We start from the raw sequence: 13,709 nt of genomic DNA on the forward strand, positions 1-13,709 counted from the left end.
GGCTGGCTGTATACTACATGGGGCTGGCTGTATAATACAGGGGGCTGGCTGTATACTATAGGAGGCTGGCTGTATACTACAGGGGGCTGGCTGTATACTATAGGAGGATGGCTGTATACTACATGGGGCTGGCTGTATACTACAAGGGGCTGGCTGTATCCTACATGGGGCTGGCTATATACTACAGGGGGCTGGCTGTATACTACATGGTGCTGGCTGTTTACTACAGGGCGCTGGCTGTATACTACATGAGACTGGCTGTATACTATATGAGGCTGGCTGGCGGTATACTACATGGGGCTGGCTGTATACTGCACCCTCGGCTTATACTCGAGTCGATAGGTTTTCCCAGTTTTTGGAGGTAGAATTAGGGGTCTTGGTTTTTACTCGGGTCGGCTTACACTCAAGTATATACGGTATCACAAGAGACAAACTTGCCTACACTTCATTTTTTATGTAGTCCATGTAAAGTATTCCTCTAACAATACAGGGATTGCTATCTTCCTAAGAAATTTTCATTATCAACTAGATCCTTAGATAGGAGGCTGAGCTTATATCTCTGTATCTTCATTAGACTCCAAGCCATCATAATATTATGGCACATTTTAGTTATATAGCAGAACACTTCCATTTTAGCTGGGGAATGCTGAGATAATTAAGGAATTTTTTTAAATGTTCACTATTATTAGTATTCTTTTAATTTTAGGAATGTACCTAAATCAACAATTGAGATTTACTTCTCATTTAGATTTTTAGCAATTTCTATAAGCCCCTTCACATCACTGGATTTGCAGTCATCAGCTAGGAAGAATAGGGAAGTGCACACAGTCTTTTCAAAAGCCCATTTCAAGCCAGAGGTGAAACTAATATAAAACCTCCTAACATTTCCATTTCTCCTGAACCCCACCGTACGAGCTCATTTCACAAATAAATGATGAGCCAAGAACAGGGTGATGACTCAAACCGTTAACAATACACTTCCTCCTTCATTTTGTCACAATTGTGATAACAGTAGCTTTATTCTGATCATAATGAATGTGACTGACATCTGTAATGATCTTTGTTAAAGGAAAGGGTCAAACATGTATCTAAATATATTTGACTTTGCCGTTTTCCTATATCTGTTTCTAAAAAAATATGACTGTGAGCAAAGGATCTACTATAATTTATCTACATGTATGCATTAATATGACATGAGCTGTCAAATTACCTGCTGTATAAGAGAAAAAAAAGATGGAGTTGAACATATTTTATAAAATTCAAGAGTCTAGAGGCAAATAATCACCAAATTATAATTACATGGTACTGCCAAACTGACATGTAAAAAGGCACTGCTGACACAAACCTAAAGGGTTTTTACAGACTAATAATTAATTTATAATAATAATTCCTTATCATATGGGGCACAGAGATTCCGCAGCGCTGCACAGAGCTTGCCACATCAGTCCCTGGCCCCATGGGGCTCACAATCTAATCAACCTACCTAAGTGTGTTTTGCAGTGTGGGAGGAAACCAGAGGACCCAGAGGAAAGCCACACAAACACGGAGAGAGCATACAAACTCTTTGCAGATTTTGACCTGGATGTGGCTTGAACCCAAGACCCCAGCGATGCGAGGGTGTAGTGTTAACATTGAGCATCCGTGCTGCCCTTTCATTTAATAATATTAATAACCTATCCAAAAAATAAAATATAAGGTATGTGGAAGTCCAATATGGAGTTCCCTCACAGATTAGCTGCTACAAAGAAAATCAAACAGGATGCAGAAAACATCCTCCTCATTGCAGCTTAGCTATCAATCAAATCAATGAAAATGCCTGTAGTAACTTGGACTGACCATTACATCACAAATGGAGCTATATCCTATCTCTCTTTATCAGTTGCTGAGAATAGCTGATCGGTATAGATGCTGGATGTTTGACCCCAACTATCTGATATTGAAATGTATTATATGGATATATTATTAATCTTAATTACAAACATCCTACTATTTGTGTATACAGCTCCTATGAATATGTTTATGTCAGGTTACATACCTGAATTGCTATGTATATATTTTCCTAACATTATACGCAGTTGGGGGGAATTAATTAAAACTGGCATTTTGAATACCAATCTTAAAATTCCCCCTCCTGGTGGTCCTGTGCCTGAATCCACTAAGAGGCTCTGGCTTTATAAATAAATATGGTCACAAATTCCGCCAGTTTGGAACGGCAGTTGTTTGTTTACTACAGTCTCCGCCGTTTTTTTGGTCGCGAAGGCATAATGAATCTCTCACAGTATAATTAGTAGGTTAGAAGGAAGTAAGGAAGATATAGATGTTGAGATATTGTTTGGTTTAATTTTTTTTTTCTTTATTATATGTCATATAGGTCTCTATTGGAGCAGAAGAAATGTGATAGATTATTTATCAAAGACCATTGAAGCATTATAAACCAGGGACACTTACTTATAGATCCAGGCACCAATACTGTTATCTACTTATATTTGTTATTCATGGCAAATTAGTGTGAAGGACTCTGGGGTGTTACTAGAGACCCTGCATGCTATAGCTTTGCAGGCTGTTACACTGTCTCCCCCTTTCCCCTCAGCACTAATAAGAATAATCCTAATCCCTTGGCAGCAGAGGAAGTTACAGCATAGGGGGGAAGTGCTACAGCACCGAGGGGCTCTGGTAACACCCCCAAAGAGCCCTTCTGGCTAATTAGCATCAATGTAAAAGTTGATTTAAGAAGGAAGGAGACCAACAAAAAGGAAGATTACCACAGTTACAGGATTTGCATGGATCTATGAGTAAGTGTCCCTGTTCTATCAGCTGCAAAGGTTTTATAGATTGTATAGATTTCAGCAAATGTAATATAAATATATCTTTGTTTACCGGCTGTGACTAACAAATTTTATTGGGGGTTGTCACAATGCACATCCCAAGAAACCAATCTGTGTTAAATAATCCATATTCAGGTAACAGTTGTATTGGTAATAAATGTCTCATGACAATATTGTTGGATTTCTCAGCTAGAAAAGCCTTTAAATGTATCTTAATCTCTGTGTCCCTTTATATGTAATAACTGGTGCCCTAGCTAAGTGTGCGATTCTTGGCCAGAGTACTGACAAGACTGATCAATATATAATACTCTCCCTCCTCCCATTTTTTGCAGCTCCAGATGGCACTTAACTTTCAAATCCATATCTCTCTGCATTTCTAGCTAGCTCCAGAGGTGGGCCATTTTTTTTGCAAGGCTTTAAATCTCCTAGGGTTGTAAAAACCTAAATTAATAATAATTACCCAAGAAAGGAATAAAGCAGGCGGAGAAAGTTGTGTGCTGGAGGCAGCTGCCTCTGCTGCTAGAGTGCTTGGAAATAAACACATTAGAGACGCTTATAGGAGGGAAATTGAAAGGGGGGACCGTAAAGGATGAACACAATAAATGTTCAAGAGACTAAAGCACATCTCATGCCCAGCTCTTCGAAGAATGGCAACTTCATAATAGGCCTGAAAATGGGAAACTACCTTGTTCAGCTCAATAAGCAAAGCAAAATATAGATCGGTTCTTGTATATATGGAATAGTAAAATGTAGGTAAAAAATTAAAAAAAAAACATGACAAAAAAAAAACTTACAAGAAGTCTTTAATACGAGACTCATGATAAATGGCCGTACTTTTCAAAGGCAGCTTATTAAAAGGGTTTTCTGGGTTTATAATTTTTTAAATTTAATCCCAGGTGTTGTAATAGTAGTAAAAAAGTTATACCTGCCTCGCTCCTAACCTCCAGGCCAGCTACTCTCCTCTACATCATCCTTTGTTGGTACACAGAGGCTCATCGGTGATGTCACGTTGACAGTGCACCTTTGCCACAGCCTATTACAGACCGCAGCTAGAGGCTGTAGCGGGAGTGTGAAGTCAACGCAACGTCGCTGTTGAGCCTCTGTATACTAACAAAGGTTTTTGGTGATGGGAGGAGCCATGCTACACCAGAGTTCAAACCTCTTTATTATCTTCACACCAACTAAAGCCGGTTGTAAAAAACACCTTTAAGCTTGCTTTTAGAAGAATAATATTGAACAAGGGGTATATAAAAAGAGTTCAGTATAATGTCACACACTGGGGGGAATTCAGGAAGACTAGCGTTTCCCCCGGAAAGAATAGTAAATTTGGGGGGGCCGGAGGTGCATGCCCCAGCCCGCCCTCCATCCATTATGCTCCCTGCCCATTTCTGCCCCAACATGCCCACAGTGGTAAGGGTTCGGAGAAAGACCAAAATTGTACAGGAGGGAGTGATTCATGTGCCTTCTCCCCAGAAAACATGCATAATGCATCTCCTCCATTGTATTGTAATGGAAGCCAAAGGGGAGGCATATGCTGGTAATATATGCCAGCAAATTTATACATCTGAAAATCACAAAAAATTAAAAAATATAATTAAACAGAGTCTAAAGAGACTGATCAGTGAAATATATTTAGCACTGAAGCGACCAAATCTAAGTTTAGCATAGCAAATCCTGTTGATGTTTTTAGAAAAAAAGTTTTTCAACCTACCCTTTAAAAGTCTGATTCTAATTTATATTTACCGTTAAGACATATTGCCCATGAGCAAGTGTGATATACTTGCATCGTAAACTTGTCTGAACATCTGGCCAGTTCAGTACCAGTCTCTGTGAGTTTGGGCCACACATTTAGGCAAGCTTGCAATGCAAGGATGATGCCAGTAAACCACTTGTGGGCAAAAAGCCTAACGGTTATAATATCATGATCATGATTTACTTTGTCAGGCTTCTGGGGTAGTGGACCCACTGGATCACCGTGAATGATGACGTAAGCCGACACATGGGACCGGAATCTAAGTGGCACCAGGTTTTCACCAGAGCACGCCGCTAAGCGGGTTGGATTTGCTGCAGTGTGGTACCACCAGGTCGTTCCACTGGTGCAACTTGGAGGCAGCCAAAGCAAGGTACAAAGGGACATAGCAATAGGTCAAGGCAGGCAGTGGAAGAGCGTAGTCAGGAACGGAACCGGGGTCACAACGAGAAATCACAATAATAGCACAGAGCATGGAACACAGCTTTCTCTAGGACACAAGGTACGAAGATGTGGCAAGGTGTGCAGGGAGAGGCAGGTTTATATAGAATTCTGGGAAATGGCCAGTGCCAATTAACGGTGTGCTGGCACTTTAAATTTAAGGAGGCCAACGCACGTGCCCTAAAAGACGGGGACACACACACATGGCCCAGGGACCGGGATCAGGAGTGGGGAGAGGTAATCAGCACGAGCGCTGTGCTGGCGTATACAGAGGGGCACGGGTGAGCCTGTGACCCGAGTTATGGGTCGCGGGAGCACCCATGGTACTTATCAATACATATTTTAATGAAATTGCCCTATGGATTCTGTTAACCCTTTTAATAGTTCACATCTATACATTTCACTGACTTTGAGAGTTGACAACAAGTATTCATTTTCTATGTACAGGTGATACTAACATGGACAGGAAAAAAATATGTGCCAAATCTGCAAGTATCAGGAGCAACATGAGACTCTAAAAAGGAGAAAAAGGAGGGGGCTTCATATCTATAAATATACAGCTCGGGAGCGGTGCCACTACGAGAGCAGTGATGGCAGGCTGGAAGGAGGAGAGAAGATGCCAATTAACGAGATGAGGAGTAATTGGTGTTTGCTAGCAAATGTTTTCAAACTGCAAACAAAACCTAAATACAAACACATGCCAGGCGTAGCTGTGAAGAGAGACTTAAAAAAAATACTTTTAATCCTCGCTTAGATGTATTTCGCCATCCCTCGTATACATGCAGCTCACAGACGCTGCTGGCTAATTGATATATATCTGAGAATACACAGTGTGAGAGCTTTGTGCCACTGTCCCTCCTCCCGCTCTTAAAGGTTTATGGCATACCGATTTACTTGACAATAATGGTATCTGAATGGGAGGGAGAGAGGGAGATCCCACTCCGGATTCTAATTATTTTCATTTAACACTTGGCAGAGCACTGCACTTAACCCCTGCTGAGAAGAGGCCAGGGAAAAGACGGAGCAGCAAAACAAGAAAATAAAAAGGATTGAAAAATACGGCCGTAATTCCATGTTATTACACCGAGCTGCAATGTTTTGCAATCTCTAAGGATGGATTGAGCCTCATAGTGTGGATAGTGATAACAAGGTCTTTTTCATTTCTACAAAACAGGATGCACATTGGAAGTAATGAATTAGGTAATATGTTACTAATGTAGTCGTTCCCCTTAACTGCAGTAGTGATCCAAAACTAGTGACGTATTCTAGGTCTGGTGGTGCTGGTTCTCTCCTAGGAGATTTAACTGGAGTCTTATAGACAATGCAAATTATCTCTCCTGCATGAAAATGTTTCTCTAGTGCCACCTATGTGGTGTGGACACTGATTTACAGCATACCAACCTATAGGGGGCACTAGAGAAATACCTTCCTCTTTCTGGAGTAGAACCAATTTGCAAGTCTTTTAGGAACCTCCAATTCTTAGCACTTTACCCTTCCATTAGAAACTCCCCCTAATAGCCAACAACTTGGGAGATTCAAATCCACTTACAGGCTACAACGAAATGCATTTTACAGCACATTAACAGATAGTACAAGGAATTTTGTGGGATAACTGATAATAAATGAAAAGACCCACTTGAAGTACTGCGCCGCCATGACAGTTAAAGAAAATCTATAAACATAGCTCATCATTTAACTAGTATAACTGTACTGATTACACGGTTTTATAGTAGCAGGGATAACAAGTCATATTGTCATTAAATGGAACCTACCACCACATATCTACCTATAAAGGTAAATTTCAAGAAAAACCGGCAGCACTCCAAGGTAGTGTCAAAAAGTGACGGGGTGTCTTTATTCCATGTGCAACGTTTCAGCTCACAAGGAGCCTTTGTCAAGCTCCCTGTGAGCTGAAACGTTGCACATGGAATAAAGACACCCCGTCACTTTTTGACACTACCTTGGAGTGCTGCCGGTTTTTCTTGAAATTTATTATTGAGGCTCTCGAGCCAGAGAGCATCTGGACTTTGCACCCACCAGGATTGCGGTGCTGCTCTGAATTTTCAAGTTTCTTCCTCAAGTCCTATAGGTCCACCTACCACCCTATCTACTTTTATAGGTAGATATGTGGTGGTAGGTTCCCTTTAAAGAGGGACCTTCTGTTGAGTAGTGGGGACATGTTGTGTGAAAAAAATCAATTGTGTGAAAAGATCTGTTGAACAGCTATATGTCAGAGTTTGGTGTGAGTCCAATTGGACTCACGGGAGAAAAATGTTTGTGGGTAAGAGGCCTAACACCGCTGAGTGTCCATCTTTTTGATGGAAAACACTTCCAATACTTCTAATCCTGTTGAATCTGTGATGGAACAATACAAAGAGACTATCCATCTCATTGTAAATGATCGACACTTGCCTTCCCCCTTACCAAGTCACCGCAAGTTACCCCATGAGCGTTGCACATGTCTAAGGGAGACTGAGTTCTGGCGAACTGTGTCCTGACTGGCAAATGGCAATTTACTCATCAGGGTGCAGTTGGTTGATCACTAAAGTACTTAATGAAATGAATCACTAATGAAATGAGCCTAACACAGGACCACAATGACAATAAGAACAGTAAACTATGCCCGAGGCCCAGATTAATTCATCTCACCATGTTATACAATAAGAGTCATAATTAATAAAACTAAATAATGTGTGTGTGAATAGAGTAGATTCTAACTTCACTGTCAGCAGATAATTATTCCCGTCAACTCGATGTTGCTTTGTCCCCTCTCTTGCCTGGAGCTCCCCTAAAACTTCCTGCCTCCCATCACAGTTATTAACACCTTGGAAGGGAATCGTTCCTTCCCATATTGCTAATAAAATTAAATGCAGACAAATCTACCATCACTTGTTGCAGTCTATGTTTCCTGCACAACTGGAACATTTTTATTGTTATCACTGACAACTGAATGTTATCAGCTCAAACATATTCAGCTGCCTGGAGGAACACAATATTTCTCCTACAACATGGTAGTACATAATGGCATAATATATTTCAGAACAAATGTTATTCAATTGTTTATCTGGCACTGCATGACAATGGCTGGAAAAGTCAGACAGTTTCATTTTGGAGTTAATATTGTACCAAAAATGTAATCGTTATTCAATTGTTTTCTAAACATAGGGAAATGCCTTACAAGAACTGTACTGAGCAGCAATATAATATCCATGGATAGATACTGGGGGACACTGTATCTCCATATGCCCCTAATTTTCAATGGAGCATTAACAGATGCTCCTAACATGACATGGCATAATACCCAGAGTGCAGCACACCCAGTAACTAATAACTTTGTGAGCCTTCATACAGGCCGAAATATACGTACAGTATATAGCAAAAACAGAGAGCTAATGTAAAGGAATTGCAAAAGGAGGGGCCAAGGTGATTAGCAGAAGAGGTTTGGAGTTAATTGCCATCACCAAATTACAATGTACAAACATCCAGAGATCCTTAAAATGATATTTTCTGTGCCCAGACAAAGAAATAAATCAGCTTGAAAATATGTAAATGTATGTAAATGCTTGACCAAACTGTTCAGTAACATTTCAACAACATTTCCTGAGCAAGTGAATACAAGAAACTTTATAATAAATATTATTAGAGAAATTTTACTTTGCTCATCTCATGCTCCTTTTCTTAGTAAAAAACTAAAACTTTCACTCCGAAAGCTCTGCTAATTTCTGCCTTGCAAACAATACGGCAGAAGTTCATAGAGGTCTATGGAGATAGAAAGAAGGTGGTGTTTCACAGCAAGTGATGGACAAACCCAAACTTTAAAATCCTGATGGCAGGTGTTAACTGTTAACTGTTTAAATAGCCAGCAGCATTTAAACTACCCAAGCACCGTCACTTGCCAACAAATTCCACTATTACAGGGAGTATCGCCACTACCAATCATGTCATTGGGGAGCAACGATCCTTCCCAAAATGGCAGCGCCCTGTGCAAGCACCAGTGTATGATAAATATCCCCCTATAACTTTAAGCATAATCTGGATTTTGTAATAGCAAACAGCTAGAGGGAACTACCTGAATGGGATCTAGTTAATTTGCCTTTGGATTGAAAAAAGGAAGATCAACAACAAGCTTAAACCAAAAAATATGAAAATATCTGTCAAAACCCCCTGTTGGGTTACAGAGAATATATTACCTGTTCTCTGATTAATCTAAGCATTAACATGTAGTAAATCCTTCTATGACTCAGCGCAATCATTTAAGCAATGATTGTAAAAGTACATTTTACTTGGGATCCAATGGCGCTTCTGATGAGTAGCTCACTGTTTGGAATAATTGAGTATTTTCTGCTGTTTGCTGTGGGATAGCTATTCCTCCCTTGGCACAGCATGCCAACAAATTCCTTTTTTGTGCTCAACAGGAAAAAAGCTGAATTTCACCTTTGACTTATACTTTGCAGAAACACCTGCTCTTACTTTTTCATAGCACAATGGTGACATCTGCTGGTTGCTTTGTAGTATGCATATTGGAAGCTATATGAGGACAACTTCAGGGGATGGAGATAACAGACAAAAGGAAGAAATACAAACAAATGTGCAGCAATGCAGGTTTCATGGTTAATTGAAAACATATTGTTAGTGGTTACATACTTTCACAAAAAGTATATGAGCAGTACTAGGAATTCTTTACACGCATTTATAAAAAGACATGGTTGTAAATTGCCAATGGTCTGTCTCCCACCTCAGCAGTAACAGTATAGGCTGTCCCCAGGTTACGTACAACATAGGTTCTGTAGGTTTATTCTTAAGGTGAATTTGTATGTAAGTCAGAACTGTATATTTTATCATTGTAACCCCATCCAAATTTTTTTTTGGTCTCTGTGACAATTGGATTTTAAAAATATTGGATTCTCATAAGAACAAGAGATTTAGAGCGCAAAATTACGCCAGGCCCGACCTTGCATAGTTTTGTGTAAAAACCTGTGAACAAATGTTCGCAGTCTTTTAGGACAGGAACACCGCCCGAGGACTAGCTCTGTAGGTGTCCCTCCGTGCCCACACGGTATTGCGGTGGCATAATCGCGAAATAATCATAATTTCATGCAGAGCATGCAAAAAACTGGCCTAGCAGCACTGATGACATGTATTTTGTGCTCACATTCTCTGTTCCCAGGTGTCTTTCTCTGGCACTCAAGTTGTAGACCTTAATACATATCTTTAAGTAGTTCTATTTCAGAAGTTTAAAGTAGTCCGAAACCAATGCAATACATTTACAACGAAGAGATCTGAATTCTGTTACAGTAGGAAAACCATTACAAAAGATAACTCTGGCTCAAGGTAACCTGATAGAAAAGGCATTTCAGCAGCACAGGGCAAACTGACATTGACATCAACGCCAAATATATGCTACACCAAAGTCAATGTCACCCCATTACTGGACTCCGCTGACTGTTGCATTGCCCACAGACAAAGCCTGACTATTTCAAGATCTTAGAAAAATACACTGGGATGGGAATAAGAGTTACATGTTGAGCAGCCATTTTCAAAGTACTAAAACTTTTAGATAAAATTTTGAACAGTTTAATAACTGATGGAAATTCAGTAGCAGAGATGTTCCCTGTTGGGCATATTAGATAAATATCTGGGGTCTGTCCTACATGATATGTGGGTAGATAAGTATTGAGTTATAATCCGACAGTCCAACATTTCTGTTATTAGGAGAGAACTGGGGTCCTGGGTTCAGGTACCATTAGGTCAAGATCTGCAAAAAATGTATATGTTCTCTCCGTGTTTGTGTGGGTTTCCTCCGGTTTCCTCCCACACTCTAAAGTATACTGGTAGATTGATTAGATTGTGACCCCCATGATGATCATGTATGTGTATGAGGAAGTCCATGCAGATAGTGGACTACAAAATAAAAATTCACCCAATTGATTGCTATGGGTAATAAGACATTGCTCAGAACCATCCATAATTCTTTTTAGTTTTAATTGGTCTTTGAATGATGTCTCGTGCAAAATGATTTTGGTAATTTATTTTAAAAGAAGCTCTTGATCTCAAAGACTTGTTTCCATTTGTTTTACACAAAGAAAACAAACCCCAGAAAAATATGTCTGCAAATCTGTCTGCTCATTGTGTCCTCGGCAGTCACTAAGTGACAGTGCTCTTCTAGAATCCATCATGAGCCTTCCACTTTCTATCCACGATCCTTATGCTGAATAATACTTTCAAAGAATATAAACAAGCAAACTTCAACAAACTCAAAACAGCCATTCCTTCCCAGCCAGGGACACAAGAAAACCAAGCAATCTCCTAATGTATATTTAATGGGGAGGAAAAGTGAAAATATTTCCAGAAAGTGAATTTGTGTTCTCTGTATGTTTCAGCAGCAGCGCTAAACATTTCTCTTTGATGAATCTGCTCCCTCATCCGCTGCCAATTTGAGTGAATAGAACCCCTCGCTTTTCTGACTGCATATTTTACTTTTCAAACAGTCTGATGACACCCAAGCCGTCCACAATGTATTATTCAACTATCTGTGGGCATAATCCATTATTTTCTACACAAGACAACATTCATATTTAATGAGGCCCACAAAAGGCGGCGACGTCACAGGCAACAGGTTTTTTGCTCTCTCCCTGGGCTCCCGTCCTTTGGAAAGAAAGAGCAAGAGAGGGTAATTATGCTTGGTATCTCTTCCCCACAAGTTTAGGTCCATGAATAAAGCATTAGCCTATTGTCATATCTGCTAACAAGCGGAACAGAGTGTACAGAGACCATTGCAATTCACCAAGCTCTTCTTCAGATAACTTTATAGAGCTGCCAACAAAAGGTGATGCTCTTCCCTTGCAATAGCTTATACATTATTATTTCTGTCACTGTTTGTGCTTCCATTCCTAATACTGCACCTATTCTGTTGAACACCAACTGGAGACATAATACTTGGTCATGTGGCTGATGATTTTTGGGCTCAGTGAACACATGTCCTCTGCCTGCTTTACCACATGTGAACAAATTAACACGCTTGAGCTGCACTCATTTCCTACTAAAGCAGCAAAAATGGAGCAAACTCAAAATTCCCAAAGGACTCAGCTATGAAGCTGAGATAACAAGCAATGCACCTCGGGACATAGCAGAACTGGATTTGCAAACATGTTAAACTTGCTTTAACATGCATATAAATATATGGTATTAGACACAAGTTCCTAATGACATAAAACAGGTAACTCTGTTTTCTATGCTCTAGATTCTGGAATGCAATTTTCCATTGCAATTATAACCAGACATGTTTTAGTATTTGATAAAACAGCTGTCCTATTAAAATGATGTCACTAACATCTGCATGTAAAGTCTACACATGTACTGACAAATTACACACATTCTAAAGCTATAATTACATTCTCAATTGTACCGTAACATTATATAATAATGGCGAGAATACAATCTATGAATGGAAATTCCAATAATAAATTTATCCTGCAAATGCTGCATATGTACAAATTATATACATTATGCATAATATGTAAAAGTAATGTCACTCCAAGATCCATTCAAAATAAGTAACATAAAATGTGTCAATGATAGCATATTAGAACATGTAATACCCATGAAGGGTATTATGGAATACTGAAATAAGAAAATCACGTGAGCTACATTTATGTGATGTACTTTTACAGTCTGCACAGGGAAATTTCCCAATGTTAAAGTTATACGTGTCCATAGAACACCATGAGCCTAATAGAGGACAAATGAGTGTCCATTTGGCTTCCCTCTGGCCAGAAGACCTGGTAGACTTTGCTATTCCATACAATGTATACAGTGTAGTATCCAGTATAAATCCTACACTGAATACTTGTTTCTTAAATTGGAACAGTATAGATAATGTATGTTGCTATATTGTATCAATTAGATTCATGAATTCAGCATATATCATACATGGATAGTATTCATTCAAGTTGTATTCACTTGGCCTGCAGAAACTTGAATGAAGCTCCCGTGGACCTAATGTCGGTATTTACTTTTGTTAAGCATCACTTATAGATTTCATTTAACAGAGGAGAACCATGAGGGACTGGCTGGAGGAAAAAAGAGATTAAATTTGCCTCAAATGTGATTGCGATCATTACCAAATGTCTTCGCTAAATCACAAATCCTTCAGCTGTCTTTCACTCAAGTCCATCCATGGAATTGTCAGTAATTGTCTTCATGGCATTCTTCACTATTATCTCCTTAATCACACAAGAGATGAGGTACATTTAACAGAACACTTGTTATGAAGGGATTTCTTTATCTATACCTTCATCTATAACTGATGTCAATGGTTTCAGTATATAAGGTCAGTTAAAGGGGGTTGCTCATAAAAGAAAGTTCTCAAATTTTAATCCCCTAATGATGTTCACACAATAAAGATAATTTTTAACCCCCTTACTCAGTTTTATCGCTGTTTTAGCTCATATCACTCAGTGATGGTCAGTGTGAGATTTCATAGTGTGGGCGGGGACTCTCTAAGCAGACACTTTATGATTCCTCTGTGATATTGAATCCTGTGTGCCTACAATGTGCTTAGATTATAAGGGTACAGGTTTATCTGACAGATAGAAAGATCAGAGATCAGAGAGATGATAAGATCCATGAGATGGATATAAGACACTCTTGAGATGACACTCTTTGCTCTATTTACTTAAATAAACAATAAAACA

General features: G+C 39.4%; 1 protein-coding gene across 14 annotated transcripts in view; it reads right to left on the reverse strand.

The window, feature by feature from the left end:
* The window catches only part of AGRN (agrin), a 334,557-nt gene that overhangs the window by 220,638 nt on the left and 100,210 nt on the right, over positions 1-13,709 (reverse strand). The gene's annotated exons all lie outside the window — the stretch shown is intronic.

The sequence above is a fragment of the Engystomops pustulosus genome, chromosome 6 (genome assembly GCF_040894005.1).
Source record: "Engystomops pustulosus chromosome 6, aEngPut4.maternal, whole genome shotgun sequence".
Taxonomy (NCBI): domain Eukaryota; kingdom Metazoa; phylum Chordata; class Amphibia; order Anura; family Leptodactylidae; genus Engystomops; species Engystomops pustulosus.